Source organism: Lissotriton helveticus, chromosome 3_1 (genome assembly GCF_964261635.1).
Source record: "Lissotriton helveticus chromosome 3_1, aLisHel1.1, whole genome shotgun sequence".
Taxonomy (NCBI): domain Eukaryota; kingdom Metazoa; phylum Chordata; class Amphibia; order Caudata; family Salamandridae; genus Lissotriton; species Lissotriton helveticus.
Genome location: NC_136061.1, coordinates 1,038,445,908 through 1,038,464,157, shown reverse-complemented (window position 1 = coordinate 1,038,464,157; position 18,250 = coordinate 1,038,445,908).

Here is an 18,250-nt window from a genome sequence, read left to right as displayed (position 1 = left end):
ACGTCACCGGCCCGTCACTTCTCTTGCCCGTCACTTCTCCTGCCCGGTCACCTCTCCTCTCCTGCCCCCTCACGTCACCTGCCCGTCACTTCTCCTGCCCGGTCACTTCTCCAGCTCCGGTCACTTCTCCTGCCTGGTCGCCTCTCCTGACTGTTGCCTCTCCTTCCCCCTCACTTCTCCTGTCCCAGTCACTTCTCCTGTCCCGTGACTTCTCCTGTCCCGTCGCTTTTCCTGAACCGTCACTTCTGCCTCGTTCACTGCTCCTGCCCCATTCACTGCTCCTGCCCCTTTCACTGCTCCTGCCACGTTCACTGCTCCTGCCCGGTTATTACTCCTGCTCATGCCTAATCACCGCTCCTGCCCCATTACTTCTACTGCTTTGTCACTTCTCCTGCCCCGTCACCTCTCCTGCCCCATCACCTCTCCTGCCCCGTCACCTCCCCTGCCCCGTCACCTCTCCTGCCCCGTCATCTCTCCTGCCCTGTCATCTCTCCTGCCCCGTCACCTCTCCTGCCCGTCACCTCTCCTGCCCCGTGACTTCTCCTGCCCGTCACTTCTCCTGCATTTTGGCTTGGGCATTACCTCACATCTTAGCCCTGCCACTCCCCTGCCGCTCCGCCCCTACTTATACGGGCCACATGAGGCAGCGCAGCGGACGAGCGCAGCGGGCGCGACGTAGGCGTGCCGGAGTCGTGCCAGAGTCCTGCCCGTCTGCGCCCGTCCGCGGCGGGCCGGGGCCCGGGACACGAGACGCTGCCGGCCTTATCGTCTATTCATCATCTCAGCTACGCCGCCTCTGGGTCCCCGGTTGTATAAACCCGTCCACCACAGCGTACTTATACCATCTTGGCTTACACTGTTCCTCCTTTAACCCCCCCCCTGAGACAGCCCTATCACTAATACTCCCGGTACCCTCACTTCCCTCTGATCACCTGCCACTGCTCGCATCCCCTGTCCAGCGGCCCACTACCTCGGCTGCCCTCTTGAACACTAGATCGGCAGTGAGCCATCAATACGAAATAGCTGAGTACCTTGATTCTTACGAACCAGATCTCCTTTTCTTGGCCGAGACCTGGTTCAAGACTGACTCTTTGCCTGACGTCCTTGCCGCATTACCATCAAACTATGTTGCCATCCGTGCAGACCGTCCCGAAGGTAAACGGGGCGGGGGGGTGGCTCTAATAGCCCGCTCGGATTTCAACTTTCAGACCCTCCCTTCCCCCCCCATCACTGATTTCGACCTTCTTGTAGCCCGTTCCACTTCCCACCTAGTTCCCCTTACCTTTGTCCTTATTTACCGCCCCCCCCAATCTACCCCTTCCTTTCTCCCCAATATTCAAACCCTCTTGGCCACTCTGGCTGTTAATAATTCCTCAGTATTAGTTCTGGGGGACCTTAACTACTGGCCTGATGACCCTGCCGAATCCCCACAATCTAAGGACTTTACAGGCCTTATGGAAAGCTTGAATTTCGTCCCGTTGATTCACAGCTCCACACACTCCCATGGCCATACGCTCGATCAAATCTGGGCGTTGAACATTCCACTCACTCCCCCTATCATATCCCCCTGTTCATGGTCGGATCACTTTATCATCACCTTCTCCCTCTCCCTTGCACCCCTGCTAAAACCCCCTCTACCCAAAAACACCTGGGTCCGCAAATGGGGAAAGACGGATATGCCCTCCTTTTGTTCCACTTTGGTCAAAACTTGCCCTGATTTATCTGATTTACCCGTCACCCCTCAGCTGGCCGCCATTAACAACTGGCTCACGACGGCAGGCGACGAATTTGCCCCACTTAAGCGCCTCTCAGTTAAGCGGATCCATGCAGCTAACCGCTGGTTTACCACCGATCTGAAGGAAAAAAAACTAGCTGCCAGAAGGGCCGAACGTGCTTGGAGAAGAACCTACGACCCTGCCAAAAAAACAACTTACTTGGCCATTCTGCAGACCTATAAAAAAAGCATCCTGGAAGCAAAACAGAGTTTTACACCAACAGGATAATGGTCGCGGAATCGCAGTCGAAGGAAATCTTCTCCACCGTTCATGAGCTTGCTTCATCTTCTAGAGCCACTGCTGCTATTCTCCCGTCCCAACCCCTCTGTGACTCGCTCAATGAGTTTTTTATTGATAAAGTAGTTAAAATTAAACAAAACATTCCCCCGCCTTCCGCCAATTTTGTTGACCCCCACATCCCCCCCACCACTCTTAAATTGACCAACATCCCATTGCTTACTACTGCAACTCTCCTTCCTCTACTCCACCGAATTAAATCCGGTTCCCCTCTTGACTTTGCCCCCGCCAGTATTCTTAAGGAAGTTTACTTGGCTTGTCCTTCCCCTCCCCTAACCCTCCTCAATGCTTCACTCACTCTGGGTCACGTCCCTTCCCTACACAAATCAGCAGTTGTTATCCCCATCCTCAAAAAACCAGATGCCGATCCCTCTCTGCCCGCTAACTATCGCCCCATTTCACTCCTTCCCTACCTTGCGAAAGTGCTGGAAACTCATATTAGCACCACACTCAGCGCACACATTGAAGCAAATCATTGCCTCTCCCCCTGTCAAGCTGGTTTTCGTCCCCTGCATTCTACAGAAAAAGTGGTAGTCTCAGTCATGGACAAGCTGCGGGAAGGTATTGACATCAACCTCCCGCAAGCCTTGATTTTGCTAGATCTATCCGCCGCCTTTGACACGGTGGACCACACCATCCTCCTTAACCGTGTCTGGGCGGCGGGCATAGAAGGCTTAGCCTTCTCCTGGCTGGAGTCCTTCCTGGCTGGGAGGTCCCAGGCAGTTCGGCTGGCTGACTTCAAGGCGGCCTCTCGGAAAGTAGAATGCGGGGTCCCCCAGGGCTCATCACTTTCTCCCCTTTTGTTTAATCTTTATATTTCTCCCCTCATTTTTATGTTACAGCAACTGGAGGTCACCGTGTTTAATTACGCGGATGACCTCCAGTTAATCTTCAATCTTTCCCATTCACCTTCATCTGCTCTAAATGTCCAAACCATCATGATCCTTATCCAAGACTGGATGAACTGCAGCCACCTCAAACTCAATCCGGACAAGACCGAATTGATCTTGACCGGAGGTGGCTGCAGTCCATTAACCCCTTCCTTCTGGCCCTCTTCCCTTGGTACTCCCCCACTCCCGGTGGCCAAAGTAAAAACTCTGGGAATTTATCTTAGTTCCCAACTCACTGTTCATCCACAAGTCAATTCGGTGGTTTCTTCTTGTTTTTTTTCTCTTAGGGTAATTAGGAAGGTTTCTCGTTTTTTCACCCCCCCAGCTCTCAAAATCATCATGTTAGCCATGGTTCTATCCCGTATAGACTATGGAAACATAGTCTATAACGGAGCTCCTGCATACCTGACTCGCCGTCTACAACTGGTGCAGAACCAGGCGGCTCGTCTGATCCATGGCTTACCCCGATACCACCGAGTCACACCTTTACTCAAATCGCTGCACTGGCTCCCGGTCCGAGAACGTGCCCTATTCAAACTTGGTTGTCTTGTATACCAGGCTAGATCGGGCACTGCTCCTCAGTTCATCTGTTCCCTTATCAAGCCATATTGTCCAGGCAGAGAACTTCGCTCAGCCCATCTGGCCCTTCTTACCATCCCTCGCTTTAAAAAGCAAAGGGCTGGCGGAGCGAGGTTCGCAGTCCTGGCCCCAACCTTCTGGAATTCCCTCCCTGTCACACTTCGCACTTCACTGTCTTATCCTCTGTTCCGAAAAGAGCTAAAAACTTTTTTGTTCACACAAGCGTATTTGACCTAATTCTCATCTGCCATTTGCCCACTGATCAACACTAGCGCCATGAAACCGCGTGGTATGCGAGCGCTGAATAAATAATTTTAAATTCAAATTCAAATTCAAATTCCTGCCCGGTCACCTCTCCTGTCCAGTTACCTCTCCTGCCCAGTCACCTCTCCTTTCCTGTTGCCCCTCCTGCCCCGTCACTGCTCCTGCCCCGTCACTTTTCCTGCCTCATCACTTTTTCGGCCTCATCACTTTTCCTGCCCCGTCACTTTTCCTGCCCCGTCACTTTTCCTGCCCCGTCACCGCACCTGCCCGTTCACTGCTCCTGCCCGTTCACTGCTCCTGTCCAGTCAGCACTCCTGCCCGATCACCGCTCCTGTCCCATCACTTCTCCTGCCCCGTTCACTGCCCCTATCCGTTCACTGCTCTTATCCGTTCACTGCCCCTGCCTATGCCTAATCACCGCTCCTGCCCCATAACTTCTCCTGCCCCATAACTTCTCCTACCCCCGTCACCTCTCCTTTCCCGTCACCTCTCCTGTCCCGTCACTGCTCCTGACACGTCAATTCTCCTGCCCCATCACTTCTCCTATCCGTTACTTCTCCTGCCCGGTCGCCTCTCCTGCCCTGTTGCCTCTCCTGCCCTTTTGCCTCTCCTTTCTTGTCACTTCTCCTGTCCCAGTCACTTCTCCTGTCCCGTCACTTCTCCTGCACTGTCACTTCTGTCTTGTTCACTGCTCTTGCCCCATTCACTGCTCCTGCCCCATTCACTGCTCCTGCCCCATTCACTGCTCCTGCCCCATTCACTGCTCCTGCTCCGTTCACTGCTCCTGCCCCGTTCACTGCTCCTGCCCCGTTCACTGCTCCTGCCCCGTTCACTGCTCCTGCCCAGTTACCACTCCTGCTCATGCCTAATCACCTCTCCTGCCCCATTACTTCTACTGCTTCGTCACTTCTCCTCCCCGTCACCTCACCTGCCCCATCACCTCTCCTTCCCGTCACCTCCCCTGCCCCGTCACCTCTCCTGCCCTGTCATCTCTCCTGCCCCAGCATCTCTCCTGCCCCGTCATCTCTCCTGCCCTGTCACTTCTCCTGCCCGTCACTTCTCCTGCCCGGTCACCTCTCCTGTCCAGTTATCTCTCCTGCCCAGTCACCTCTCCTTTCCTGCTGCCTCTCCTGACCCGTCACTTTTCCTGCCTCGTCATTTTTCCTGCCCTGTCACTTTTCCTGCCCCGTCACTTTTCCTGCCACGTCACCGCTCCTGCCCGTGCACTGCTACTGCCCGTTCACTGCTCCTGTCCTATCAGCACTCCTGCCCGATCACCGCTCCTGTCCCATCACTTCTCCTGCCCCGTTCACTGCTTTTATCTGTTCACTGCCCCTATCCGTTCACTGCTCCTGCCGGTTACCGCTCCTGCCTATGCCTAATCACCGCTCCTGCCCCTTCACTTCTCCTGCCCCATCACTTCTCCTGCCCCATCACTTCTCCTGCCCCCGTCACCTCTCCTGTCCCGTCACTGCTCCTGACACGTCAACTCTCCTGCCCCATCATTTCTCCTATCCATTACTTCTCCTGCCCGGTCACCTCTCCTGCCCTAGTACCTCTCCTTTCCTGTCGCCTCTTCTGTCCGGTCACTGCTCCTGCCCTGTTCACTCTGTGTACAACATTAACAAATCACACAAGGTGTCAAGTTCCCCACAGTACTCTGTTTGGGGAAAGCTCCTCCATAATCACCAACTCAGATCTCACTGGCACTTGATATGCTAAAGGCAGCCGGCGGGCGCATTGTTATTCCAAAGGGGATAATCGGCCTCAATCGTAATGACAATGGGCCTGCCCACAGTCTGTGCAAGCTCAGGGGGGGGGGGCTGCTGCAGTCTCTGGAGTTCACAGAGAAGTGCGAGCAGCCCCTGGAATCTAATGAAAAAAAGTTATCGTTTTTAAATCGGACTATTCTTGCCGTCCCGGGATGCTTTTTTGAAAGTAAGTAGTAGGGGAACGGACTGAAATACTTTTTAGAAGTAGGGGCACGCCGTGCCCTTCCATCCCCGCCCACTTCTACCACTGGTTATGCTTAGGTCAGAGTTTCCATTGAAAAGCATTTTTTTTAAAACTGTTTTTTATTGGTATTAATCAAATACACAGTTGAATGATTACAGCAATGAGTGTCACAGCAATACAGCACCCAATTTACAGTTTGCATGTGTGGGTTATGCAGTAAAACTTGTCATTACAGGCCTACAATATTTCCCCTTCTAGCGTTTCTACCGAAGGTCACTCTGTTTCTCTGGGTAGCTGGGGCACACACCTGTCCCCTATGCATATTTCACTTGCCCCAAGTCTGATCCCATTTCTTGGGGCTGCCTCTATTCTCATAAATGTTCTTTTCTGCCACCATTGACCAGTCCATTTCCCGCTCCCATTTTGCAAGTGTAGGTGGTTATCTTACCTCCCATTTTTATGCTAGGTTTTGTTTTGCTGAAGCAAAACCAAGGGTCACCCAAGTTTGTTCCTTACTGTTCAGGTCTGTCTGTCCCCATATGTTTAGCGGGCATAATGTAGGTGTTTGTTGAACATCCTTACCACAAACCACTCGCAACTGCATCACCGCACACCCCCAATATTTTTAAATGGTAAGACATTACCATAATATGTGGTAGAATTTGGCAACAGCATCGCACTGCCTTCTGCATGTGGGATCGTCTTTTTGTTTCATTTTTGCCAGGGTATTGCAGGAAAGATACGTTCAGTGAAGAATTTTAAGTTGGATTTGTTTTAGTCTAGAGGTTGTGGCCACTTCTCTGGGGGAGGACAGTGCCTTCTGCCATTCTTCTTCCAACTCTCCTATATTATCCTACACTCTAGTATGTTCAGGAGGGAATAAGGCATGTTCCTAAGTAGTTTTCTGTACGTAATGGATACCGCTTTGCAGTCAGTAGGCTGACCGCTAGTGATGACAACTCTGCACTAAGCTGGATGGCCGCCATTAGAGCATGGCTAATTTGTAGATATCCCTATGTCTCAGATTCTACCATATCATATTCTGTTCATAAGCCTTCAAATGGTTTGACTGTCCCTTTTGACTATAGGTCTCCCACTCTTGAGGTACTGACCATGGACCATGTCCGAATTCTCAAACCCTGGACATTTAATCAATGTACCTAGTCTTTCTGTTTCCCATATCAGCATGGACTGAGTCACTTTATTTCGCCATCCTAGCCTTTTTGTCACTTGGTGCCAAAGATTGACTGTTTGTTGTGTTGGGCCTGTTAAGAGCTGATGTGTGGAATTTGTACATAGTGCCTGTCTGTTGCTTCTGGGGCCCATGAGTAGTTTACCCATGTGCTATGCAGTCGTTATGTGTACCGCGTACCCACTGGTTGACCACGGCTAATTGGGCTGCCCATACATTCTGATATTTTGGAGGACAATCCCTGCAATGTGTCATCCCTTCATAAGTCTCTGTTTGGGAATTTCGTGGGGGCTCCACTCCCACAGTAGTGTTCTTACCTCACTCTTTATAGTAGTATAATATGCGTCTTGGATTGTGAAAGGTGTGTTTTGCAGGATGTATAAGAATCTTGGCAGTGCCATCATTTTAAAAAGGGCAGCACGGCCCAGTAGGGACAATGGTAAGGTTCTCCAATGTCACGTATCATTTTGCAGTTGTTTTAGGGGGCCAAGTAGATTATGTGCTTAAAAGGGCTGGATCCATTGTAACATAGATCCCTAAGTAACAGAAACCTTCCTCAGCCACCGCCACTGTGCAGTCCGGTGGTCGTTTTGGAAGGTCTGTGGAGAATAAGTAGTACAGATTTGGACCAGTTGATGGTGTAACCGGAGTATTTCTGGAAATTAAAGATTTGCATAATCCTATTTATGGAGGAATACGGCGATGCCACATATTATTATTATTAATATTAGCTAGCTTGTAAAGTGCCTGGTTAATGCAACGAAGTGTCACCGCACTAGAACATCAATAGAAACCCCGCGACAATCCTGACCTAGTGACCTTCCTGCGCATAGAACTGTACAGAATAATGAAAAGGCAGAATATTACTTCTGTACACCAGACGGGAGTCGGAAAAGCCAAGTTTAAAAAAAAATTCAGAACAGAGACTCCAACTCGCATGTCCTAAGATCCATAGGGAGGTCATTTCATGCCTTAGCAGCCAGGAAGCCAAAAGATCTCCCTCCAACTCAAACCTTCCGCACCCTGGGCACAATCACCGTGGCAGAGCCATGTGATGTCAGATCCCGTGTGGGCCGATAAGCTGTAAGAAGGGGAAGCAGGAAGCGCGGCCCCTTCTAACTAAGGATCCTATGACCAAGGCCTTGAAAGTTACTCTGGCCTGAAATGGGAGCCAATGAAGTTTATTCAAAGCTTCCCCCACCGAAACCCACCTAGGGATGTTCAAGATCAGCCAGGCTGCAGCATTTTGGACCTTCTGCAAGAGGTTAAAATTTCTAGCCATCACTCCTAAGTTCAGAATATTGCAATAATCAAGGTGAGATGTAACAAGGGCCTGTACAATAGTTCTTTCAGCATCAAAGGGGAGAAGGTCCAACATTTTACGTAGCATTTTAAGGATGCCAAAGCAGGCTCCAGCCACAGTGGTAATTTGCTCAGAGAAGGACTGATTTTCATCGAACCATACTTCCAGATTCTTCACCTTTGCTTTTGGTGCTGGGGTAGGCCCAAGTTCCACAAGCCACCAATGCTGTGACCAGAGAGAGGGCTGTTTTCCAACAACCATCACCTCTGTCTTCCCTGCATTCAGCTGAAGGCAGCTGTATCTCATCCAGTCCGCAAGCTCCCCCAAGCAGACCTTAAAATCAGATGCCGTACCAGATTCATTTTGCTCCAGAGTCACAACCAGCTGAGTGTCATCAGCATATGACACCAGCTTTATCCCATGCCTCAATATAATATCTGCCAGAGGGCGCATATAGATATTAAACAGGGTGAGGCTGAGAGCTGAACCCTATGGCACCCCCTGCGACAGAGGACAGACTCTGGACTTCAGTGGATGTTGAAGAACCTGGAAGGATCTGTTCTGCAAGAGGTTTTTCATCCATTCCCAGGTACCGCCATCGACCCCGGCCTCACGCAGCCTCTCAAGCAGGAGGCCGAGGGACACCGTGTCAAACGCATCACTCAGGTCCAGAAGGATCATAGCAGTAGTCCTTCCTTCGTCTGCAGCAATTTTCAGCACTTCTGCTGCCTGGAGAAGGGCTGAGTATGTGCTATGGTGTGGCCTAAAGCCAGTCTGGGTATCATGGAGAACCTGTCTCTCTTCCAGAAACATAGACAGTTGTCCATTAAGGTATTTCTCTGTAATTTTTGCTACATAGGGGAGCAAAGAGATCGGTCTCAAATTTTCAGGGAGTGCGGGATCCAAAGATGGTTTCTTCAGCAAAGGCACCACCATAGCATACCTTGGTCCCGGGGACTTCTACAACAGGAGCGGCAACAAAATTCCTGCTGCTTTCTGGAAAGGTGGCATATTTTTTATCTATCTTCCCAAAAAATAGTCAGCGACCTTAGTACAGTGATCCATAGAAGCAGGGAGTGCAGCAGTCACCCGTTCCAAAGAGGAGAGTTGTTTCACAACCTGAAAGATGTTCTTGGTAGAACTTTTAGCTAACTTAATTTGTTCTGTATAATATTCCCTTCGTACTCTCCTAATCTCATGGTGATAAAACGTCAAAGCCCCTAGGTACTTCTGCCTGTTTTCATCCAGGTAGCTCTTCCTCCACTGGAGTTCAAGGCGCTTACAGCCAGATTTCAATTGTGCCAGTTCTTCTGAAAAACATTTTGCAGAAGCAGTCAGATGCATGCTTTTACATGGTTTCAGTGGTATCAGGGAGTCTCCAGCCTCCTTGATCCAGCAGGATATTAAGTTATCAGCTAGCTGGGTATCAGCTCCTAAATCAGGAATACTGCAGGCCAGTGCCTCCTCAAAGAAATCCTAAGTTAACGCTGCACATTTCTGAACCATCAAGGGCTGCAAGCACTTTCCCTGCTTGCAGAGGACCTTACCAAGGATCAGAATCCTGAAAGGGAGTATATAATGGTCAGACCCGGCTACAGGGACTGGTAATGCGGCAACTACCTGCGCACAATTCGTAAAAATATTATCTAGCATATGGCCCCTATTGTGTGTGGGAGTATGGACCAATTGATTAAGACCAATTGCCTGGTGTCCGAGGGTCGACTCCATAGATTCTTTATTTTCCTTATCTTCTAGATGAAGATTAAGATTACCCACAAGAATAAAATGAGGGTAGCGAATAGCAAAAGGGGATCGATTTTCAAAAAGCTCATCAATAAAGCGTCTCCACGGGCCAGGGGAGATATAGATAAGAAGCCCTTCAATCGATTTTGTGCTAGTGATAGTCAGATTAAAAAGGCCGCTTCGCAGCTAAACATCGGTAGTTTATGCATTTTAAGCTGAAGGTCTTTCCTGAATATCACAGCGAGGCCCCCCCTCTGACCAGACCTATCCACTTTAAGGATCGCATACCTTCGGGTAGGGCATCCAAGATATCCGGGCGGACGCATCATTAAGCCAGGTTTCAACTAGAAATAACCCAGACGGTTTTTGTTCCCTAAGAATATCATAGATTTCTAAACTGTGTTTGCTAAGCGATCTGCAATTAAGGGAAAAACAGAGTAGGAAATGCTAGCTGTTCTTAATGCTTCCCTTCTATCCCTTACTTCCCGACCCGATGTCAGCTGAAAGCCACAGTTCTTACAATCCCTTCGCCTGCTATCGGCTACCATAGAGTGTAGACAAACAGTGTCCCCAAGACTTCTAAGGGCCAACAATTTCTCAGAAGAGTACACATTCCTAAACTTGACAAAAGAACTCCTACCCAGAATCCCCTGCAACCTCCAATTTAGCTGAAAAAATCAAATAGTTCTCACATTTCTGTGTGGAAATGTTGCGGGGTCACTGGGCTGACACACATTTTCTGCCACTCAGCGTATCCCCATATCTCCCAATATAAATGGTACCTCACTCGTGTGGGTGGGTCAAGTACCCGCGACAGGCAAGGGAACAAAACGTATTGTACAGACATCAAAAAACTACCTGGTTTTGCAAGGGGGGTCACCTGGGTTTTTGGTCCCGCGTTCGGCGGCCATCTAGGGAAACCTACAAAACCCACACATTAACGAAAACTAGAGACCTGGGGAGTCCGGGAAGGTATGGCTTGCGTGTATCCCCCAACTTTTTCCTACCCAGAATCCCCTACAAACCTCAAATTTAGCAGAAAACACATTTTCCTCACTTTTCTGTGTGGGAAATTAGAGGATCACTGGGCTGACCCAAATTTCCTACCACCCAGCATTCACCCAGGTCTCTCAATAAAAATGGTACCTTACTCGTGTGGGTGGGTCAAGTACCTGCGACAGGCAAGGGCCCAAAACATATTGTGGAGCCATCAAAATTACCTATCGCAAAACAACCTGGTTTTGCAAGGGGGCGATCACCTGGGTTTTTGGCCCCGGGCTTGGTGGCCATCTAGGGAAACCTACCAAACCCACACATTTATGAAAACTAGACACCCTTGGTAGTAAAGTGAGGTATAGCTTGCATGGATCCCCCAATGTTTTCCTACCCAGAATCCCCTGCAAACCTCAAATTTATCTGAAAAATTACTTTTTTCACACAATTTTGTGTGGGATCACCGTGCCGGCACAAATGTCCTACCACTTAGCGTTCCCCTTGGTCTCTTGAGTAAAATGATACCTCACTTGTGTGGCTGTCCGATGCAGAATTGGCTAAAAAAGTATTTTCTTAAAAATGTAGCGCTTAGAATTCGCAGTGCTATACCCTTAATCCCTATGTTTTTGACCCTTCCCAGACCCTTTGCCCACCCACACAAGTGAGGTTTCATTTTACTCAAGAGAACAAGGGGAACGGTGGGTGGGTGGACATTCATGATGGCACGGTGATCCTACGCAAAAATGTGTGGAAAAAGTTCTTTTTTCAGCTACATTTGAGGTTTGCAGGGGATTCTGGATAGGGAAACATTGGGGGATCCACGCAAGCCATACCTCCCTGGACTCCCAGGGTGTCTTTTTTTCAGAAATGTGTGGGTTTGGTAGGTTCCCCTAGATGGCCACGAGCCCCGGGCCAAAAAAACAGGTGCCCCCCGCAAATCCAGGTCTTTTTATGATAGGTAATTTTGAAGTCTCCACGATATGTTTTGGGCCCTTGCCTGTCGTGGTTACTTGACACGCCTACACTAGTGAGGTACCATTTTTATCGGGAGACCTGGGGGAACGCTGGGTGGTAGGACATTTGTGTCAGCCCGGTGATCCTACAACTTTCCCACTCAAAAATTTGAGAATAATTTGATTTTTTCAGCTTAATGTGAGGTTTGCAGGGGATTCTGGGTAGGGAAACATTGGAGGATCCATGCAAGCCATACCTCCCTGGACTCCCCAGAGTGTCTACTTTTTACAAATGTGTGGTTTTTGGTAGGTGTCCGCGCCGAGCCTAAGGCCAAAACCCCAAGTGCCTCCCTTGCATAACCAGGTCATTTTGTGATAGGTACTTTTAATGTCTCCTCAATACGTTTTGGGCCCTTGCCTGTCGCGGGTATTTGGCCCACCCATTCAAGTGAGGTACAATTTTTATCAGGAGACCTGGGCGAATGCTGGGTGGGAGGAAATGTGTGTCAGCCCATTAATCCCACAGTGTTCCCACACAGAAATATGTGGAACATGTGATTTTTTCAGCTAAATTTGAGGTTTGCAGGGGATTCTGGGTAGGAAAACGTCATGGGATCAACCCATTCCTCCCTGGACTCCCCAGGTGTCTAGTTTTCAGAAATGTGTGGGTTTGGTAGGTTTCCATAGGTGGCCGCCAAGCCCAAGGCCAAAAACTGAGGTGCCCCCCACCCCCTTGCCAAATCAGGTCGTTTTGTGATAGGTAATTTTGATGTCTCCACAATAAGTTTTGGACCCTTGCCTGTTGCGGGTACTTGGCCCACCCACACAAGTGATGTACCCTTTTTATCGGAGTCCTAGGGGAATGCTGAGTGGTGTGAAATTTGTGTCAGCCCGATGATCCCACAACGTTCCCACACAGAAAATTGAGAAAACTGATTTTTTCAGCTAAATTTGAGGTTTGCACGGGATTCTGGGTAGGAAAACGTAGTGGGATCAATCCATTCCTCCCTGGACTCCCCAGGTGTCTAGTTTTCAGAAATGTGTGGGTTTGGTATGTTTCCATAGGTGGCCGCCAAGCCTCAGGCCAAAAACTGAGGTGACCCCCCTTGTAAAATCAGGTCGTTTTGTGATAACTATTTTTGATGTCTCCACAATAAGTTTTGGTCCCTTGCCTGTTGCGGGTACTTGGCCCATCCGCACAAGTGAGGTACCATTTTTATCAGGAGACCTGGAGGAACGCTGGGTAGTGTGAAATTTGTGTCAGCCCGGTGATCCCACAACTTTCCCACACAGAAATTTGGGAAACATTTTTTTTTCCAGTTGTTTGAGGTTTGCAGGGGATTCTGGGTAGGAAAACGTAGGGGGATCCACACAAGCATCCTCCCTGGACTCCCCAGGATGTCTAGTTATCAGAAATGTTTGGGTTTGGTAGGTTGCCCTAGATGGCCGCTGAGCCCGTGTTAGATTTGAAATGTTATTTCCGTAATGCTCAGTCGATATGCTCCCTTTCTTATGCTCAAAGTTATTTTCGTGCTAAGTTAGCATTCATGGTGCCATCATTATTGACGCCATCTTGTTCTGTAACTAAGATCAAGCTTTTGTCTCCTAATGCTTGCCTCAGCAGAAAGGCTGCCCCTGCGCCTTCAGTATGTACTTCCCAAGGTTAAAGCTTCGCTGCACTAATGAATGCATTATCTATTATTGCATACCTTTGCTGTTAGATAGGCTTGTTCTCACATCTTAGAATGGTAGACACCGGCCGAATGGCATTGGAGTCGAGATAGCATGTACTGAGCCCTGTGCCATCTCCCATCCATGTTTGTCTTTTTTGTTCACCATCGCCTGAGCTGGAAAATTCCAGTTTGGAGGTGTTGGAAATGTATATTTTGTGTTACTGTGTAGTCGAGGGTCAGTCCCTCAGCAGCTATCCTATGAGGCTGGTCAGACCGGACTCCGCTGCAGCATATTAGCAATAAACTAACTGGTTTGTAATCCCGACTGTTTTCTCGACTCTTCATTTATTGGGAAGGCAGAGAGGTGGTTGTGAGTGACCCGGATGACCCTAATTGGTTCACTTCCTTCACCCGGGACCAAAAACACAGGTGACCCCCTTGAAAACCAGGCAGTTTTGTGATAGATAGGTGGGTACCTATGTTTTTGGTCCCGGGTTTGAAAGCATTTAGGGAAACCTAAAACAACCCTGACATTTTTTAAAACTAGACACCCATGGGAGTCCAGGGAGGTGTGGCTTGCGCTGATCCCCCAACATTTTCCTTCCAAGAATCTGCTGCAAACCTCAAATTTTGCCCAAAAGTAAAATTTTCCTCTAATATCTGTGTAGGAAAGTTGTGGGATCAAAGCACAGCACAAATTTCCTTCCACTCAGTGTTCCCCTCAGTCTCCCGATAAAAATGATACCTTACTTGTGTGGATGGGCCAAAAGCCTATGATATGAAAGGGATAAAAACGTGTTGAGATTGAGGAGGACCCAAAGCGTGTTCAAAAGGGCAGTTTGTTTATACCTTTTTAGGCTGACTCTACTTTGGGCACCCACACAAGTGAGGTATCTTTTTTCTTGGGTACCAAGGGGAATGCTGAGTAGTAGGAAATGTGCGCCTGTGCGTTGATCCTACAACTTACTCACACGAACATGTGAGGAAAATGTGACTTTTAAAGTAAATTTGAGGTTTTCGGGGGATTTTGAGTAAGAAAACGCTGGGGGATCCATGCAAGCCACACTGCCAGACAAGAGTCAGTACATGCACAGCACCATCTACACACACCACCAACCAAGTGCCACCCACGCACACCGACAACCAAGCGCTATCCACACACACCACCAGCTAAGCGCTATCCATGCACACTGCCAGCCAAGCGCCATCCAAGTACACCGCCAGCCAAATGCTATCAATGCACACAGTCAGCCAAGCAGTATCCACGCACACCGCCAGCCAAGCACCACCCACGCCCTCCGACATTGAAGCGCCATCCCCGCACACTGACAGCCAGGAAGTGCCGGTCTGGGAATGGGAACCAGCCTTGGCAGATTGCTACTCGACCAGCCCTGGGGTGGGGCCAGATATTGCAGCACTGTTCCAAAACCGGTTCCCAGTGACAAAACTGCCGCCCACGGCCAGAAAACAGGCCCACTGGGGAAACACCCGGAACCCTCTACGGCCAAGCCAAGCACCATCTATGCACACAGCCAGCCAAGCACCAGTCCACATACACCACCAGCCAAGCGCCACTCTACGCACACCATCAGACAAGCACCAATCTGCACAGACCGCCATCAAGCTCAAGTCCACCCACACCATTAGCCAAGTGCAGGTCCACACACACCACCAGCAAAATGCCAGCCAGTCAGGGATCAGTGCACGCAGAACGTCACCCAACCTCCAGTTTACACACACACACAAACTCTCCCTGGTTTCTAGTGGTTCGCTGCCCCCGCTTGGGTGCAGATGAGAATGAAATTATCACTGAAACAGCCAAAATGTGTGCCTAAAAAAAAGGGAGCGACCCTTACTTATGGAGCTTCTCACTCACATGCCCATAAACATATCCCTGGTGCCTAGTGGGCTTTCTGCCCCTGCAGGGGGCAGATAAGGGGCTAGAGCTCCGATCTGCCTTCTGGGGGGCAGAAATCCTTTTTTGGTGGTGGGGGCATTAGCATGCCCATTCTCGGCAGCCCCCCTCCTATGTATAACAAACATCCCTGGTGCCTAGTGGGCTTTCTGCCACCCCCCCCCCCCCCCCCCACAGGGGGCAGATTAGAGACTATTGTCCCCATATGCCTCCCAGGGGAGGCAGAAAGGCTGTGGATTTTATTTTTGGGGGGGTTGGAGGCATTGGCATGCCCATTTTAGGCAGCACCCACCCCTATATACATAAAACAAATCCCTGGTGCCTAGTGTGCTTCCTGCTCCCCCCAGGGGTGCAGATCGGGGGCTATTGCCCCAACTGCTTTACAGGAAGGGCAGAAAGGCTGTGAAATATTTTTTTGGGGTTGGGGTCATTGGCATGCCCATTTTTGGGCAGCCCCCACCCCTACATATAAAAACATACCATCTCTGGTACCTAGTGGGCTTTCTGCCCCCCCCAGGGGCTGTTCAAGGGCTATTGCCCGCACCTACCTCCGTGGGGGGGGGGCAGGGAGACTGTAGAATTTTTTTGGGGTGGGGACATTGGCATGCCCATTTTAGGCAGCCCCCACCCCTAAAAACAATAATGAAAAATACCTGGCATCTAGTGGGCTATTTGCCCCCCGGGGGCAAATCGGGGGATGCTGCCCCATCTGCCTCCCAGGGGGCACAGAAAGACAATGGAATTTTGCAGGGAGTAGGGGCATTGGCAAGCCCATCTCAGCAGCCCCCACTCCCTCGATCCAATAAACAAAATCCCTGACATCTAGTGGGCTTTCTGTTATCCAGGGGGGCAGATTGGAGGCTATTGCCCCCATCTGCCCTGCAGGGGGCAGAAAGACTGGAATTTTGTGGGGGGGCATTGGCATGCCCATCTTGGGCAGCCCCCATCCCTAAATTTCACGAAAGAAATCCCTGGCATCTAGTGAGCTTTCAGCCCCCTATGTAAAAAGTTCAATCGGGTCGGGGACAATCGATATTTGCCCGGCGGTATTGCCTCTGTGACCCTCTAGTTATTAAATCAAATGAAGAGGCAGGCGCTGGAGACTGGAAAGCAGGAAACAAGGTTTTCTTTATTCTCTCCGGAGGAGAACACAACGAAACGGACAGAAGGTATCGTTCTGAGGTGCTCTAACTGTATTCCTGAGGCCTGGCCTCTTATACGCACATTTATGACTTTATTGCAGATTACACATACATGTTAAAGCTTTGATGTACGGAAAAGACATTCTCGGAACTCCCCTTTGGGCCCGTTCCCATACACAGTTACAGTTGAAGTCCCCACCCTAGTCACAACAGGTGATGAGCATCGCGCAGCTGGATAATCCGCCGATTCACGGAATGTGGGGGGTTTGATCGGGTCTCATGGGGTGGGGGGCTTTGATCAACCCGGGGATTCTTTGATGGGGGAAGCTTTCTATTGTACGGGGAGGGGCAAGGATGGTATCGGCAGAGCTGGGTGTCGGCTTGGGAACGGGGAGGACAAAACGGGCACACGGGGAAAAAGGGGTTTGCATCTAAGGGCCGGAGATCATGAAAGGAAAGCAGGGAGGTGTCGCGCTGGGAACAGGATGAGGGTCTGGGGCAGAGCAGCGCCGAAGAGGGGTTTATGACTCAAGGCAGGTGCAAGCAGGGGGTGGTCAGCGTGCAGGCTTAGCGAAGGCAAAGGGCTATGTCAGGGGCCAGCGGCATGCAAAAGGGTTTGTTCTGATCGGGGCATCTTAAAATGGCGGGCGCGCACGACAAAAGTGTGGCATCAGGGGAAGAGGCAAGATGGCGCAGATAATGTTCACCAAAACGTACTAATTTTCCACAGTCCTCCCTTTAACATATTCAAGACATCTTGCTGGTTCATTTTCTACTCGGGTCTATTGTGGTGGGCATGAGAAGGAAAACGGTAGGAACCCTAGATGAAAAATTGTAAACAATACATTTTGAGATTTCTAGTTTTTAGGAGGTGGGCCTATTTGATAAACTTTGATAAACTTGTTCAGCAGGAAAGTCATAGGAATGCAATACAAAAACGGTTCTGTAGCGAGCAGCAAGTACATATCATAACGTGAACTGGCAGGTTATTACATATTTCAGATTCGGATTGGAGCAGGATCAATACAATGGCGGCTGGGAGAGAAATGAGGCATAGCAAAAACGGTGATTGTGGATGTCAAATGTTCGAAGTTTTACGAGTTCTCATTGTTCTTTGTGGTCTTTCGTTGGCGCTGTTGAGCACCGGCGGTGGAGCTACGAGTCCAGCTCTGTTCTAAGTTCTGCGTTGCAGGGCACGACCCTTTCCTCGCGTTTCTGGTCGGTAAGGTCCTTTTCGCCCTGTGTCCTTTGAGGTGATTGTCAGAAAGTTCCGATGGAAGAAGAGCGTTCAAAACAGTCCATAGGGTAGGTCAGAGGAAAAAAAAGGGGATGGAGCAAGGCCAAAGTGGGAACAAACTAGGGGAACGAGAGACTTCAAATAGGCGGGCGTGTGACAGAATTCAGAGAGCGGGGACTTGTCGACAGGCACTGGACGTCGAGCAGGGGCATCAGGTCGACCCTTTCTTTTCATGCTGTCGAAAACAGTGCCTCGTCCTGCAGCTCTTTTCTGTCGTGGTCTCGCCTTGGCTAATGTCGCAGGTGTTCCTCAGTCTGCAGTCAGGCCTCGTGCTCCCA